The following is a 2,493-nucleotide window of genomic DNA, read 5'->3' on the forward strand; positions in this document are numbered from 1 at the left end:
CTGTTGAACACTTTTCTGTCATATGCACATATGCATCACACATATTCAGGGAGTTGATCCACACGCTTCATAAAAGTGGTCTGATCTACATGTAAAGTAAAAAATTAGACTAGAAAGTCACACCCAGTAATTTATCTTCCCATTTTTTTGGTACCATTCATAGTATGTAATATCTCAAAATGTTATGTGATCAAGGAATTTTGCAAAACTTTTCATTAACTTTTTTACTAGTTCAGCAGGCCTTTCTGCAAGAGTGTGATTTGTAGATATGTTTTAAAATGCCTCTGGAGTTTTGGACTCTTTTCTACATTGGATATAAAATTTATTTATATCATACTAGCAACCATTATTTGGTACTGGACTGGGGGAAAAACTTGACTAGGGTAGTAAAGAGGTGACTATTTTATTTGAAAATGGTGCATTTCTATGGCTATCTGCCAGTATGTACACAGATTCAAAACAGTTCCCTGGGTAGCAGAAGCATTGCAAGTTCAATAAAACACATTTTCAGATACTTTATTATCTTTCACATTTTATTTTTACATCTATTTACAGTTTTCGTTTTTGGCTGAAGATTTTCTTTTCACTCTGTATCGTATGGAGACTATATCATGATTTATATTTATAACATTATCTTGAATTTTCCTTCCCTTTATATTATATGTGGGTCTTTCCACAATTTACATTTATAATATCCTTACTATTTTCATTACTTTTATGATTCAAAGAACTACTTTAAGTCAAAAGTACATTTTTTTTAAAGAACATTTTGGGACATAATATAACACAGTAGAATAACATTGAAAAATGAAAATCGAATAAATGAAAACAATCACACTAATGATGTAAATGATGTAAAACATTATGTGATGGCCATGTGGTGTACATAAACCTTTTTAAGAAGGTAATGATCTTAAAAACAATGAGTTTTCTATAGAAAGATTCCTATAATTAATTATATGTAATTAATTTCAAATATGTGAACAAATTCCTTGTTTTTTGTCTCTGAAACTGTCAAACCACCTGCAAACCATTGACCATTCTGGGCAGAGGGTGTACTCTCAGCACATGGATAGGGCTATGGGGTGGGGGACCAGGGAGGTTAGGAAATGGAATGGCTGTGCTATGACAGGAGCGGGCCAGCATGTCATGTTAAGGATGCTCTCATAATCGGGCAGAAGGAAGGACCCAAAAGTCATACCTGGGCCACCAGATCCCTGAATCTGAGAGCAAGATTAATAACAAGCCCGCCCATGAGAAGGGATGAAAGGCAGGTTATGGAACCTTGCTTCATGCTACATCTTCTCAGGAGCATGAGACAGGTGAAAACTGGTGGTGGCTGAAGTTTCCTGAACCTGGAGTCGGCAGAAGCAAAGGAAGTAAAATAGGGCTAGTATCTTATTAGCAGAATCTCAGCTGTCGTCACAGAAGGAAAGCTTAGCAAATCTCCTGGGAAAGAGCTAAGGTGAATGACAAAAGCAGAACCGAAGATTATCCTGACAGGNGGTAATCCTTGGCAGCCTTGAGGATTAGCAAGAAGGCAAGGATGGCTTGAGCAGAGTGGGCTGGGGAATAACGATAAACAATGAGGACCAAGAAGTCAGGGTGGGAGGGGGCAGAATCACAGGGCCTGGTAGGCCACTTTAAGACTCTGACCTTTACTCAGAGTGGGATGAGAAAGCACTGGAGGGCTTTGAGCAGAAGAGTGACATGAACTTAGGACCCCATCGGGTTCCTGGATGACAGTCAAAAGATTAACTATTGTGAATTGAGTTTATATTCCCAATAGGTATACATTTTCTGGAGTTCCATTTCCATAAATTCATGTCATGCCATAAATATACAGCAATTACTGAAGAAAACAAATACAGGCCTTAAAAAAATAATAAGATAGCCTTGGAATTCCAACACTTCACTCCCTCGCTCTCTGTCCAATGGCCTCCGTGTATATGGTACATACAAACATACACCAGCTTTGGAGTAAACCTAAAACTTGAATTTTGTCTCTGAAAGTTATTACCTACGAGAATTTGAGCAAGTGATCATTTAAATTCCCAGAACCTTGTCTGCAAAATGAACACAGAAATATAGGTTCATATATTTGGGCTGGTGGGAAGGTTAAATGAAGATGCACATGTAATGTCCTTAGCATTGTACTTGGTGCATACTTGGTGCTCAATAGATGCTAATTTCCTTTCCTTCCTTTTGCATGGCAGGAAAAATAAATAACATGGGAATGAGAGGCTGGGACTTGGCGCACATTAAGATCATGACAATACCACACATTCAGACAGAGTTATGTGTCCAAACACTGTACCAGACAATGTTATGTGCTACCCAGAGGGGAGGTAATGATCCTCATTTTCTGTATGGAAGGAGTAAAACCCAGCAAGCTGGAGTGGCGTGTACAGGATCATAGACCGAATCAGCAGTAAAGCAGGGGGTCTGAGTTGCACACTCCTGGTCCCCATTTCTCTCCTGTTCTTTCCAGCT

The sequence above is a fragment of the Hipposideros armiger genome, unplaced genomic scaffold, assembly GCF_001890085.2.
Source record: "Hipposideros armiger isolate ML-2016 unplaced genomic scaffold, ASM189008v1 scaffold_71, whole genome shotgun sequence".
NCBI lineage: Eukaryota > Metazoa > Chordata > Mammalia > Chiroptera > Hipposideridae > Hipposideros > Hipposideros armiger.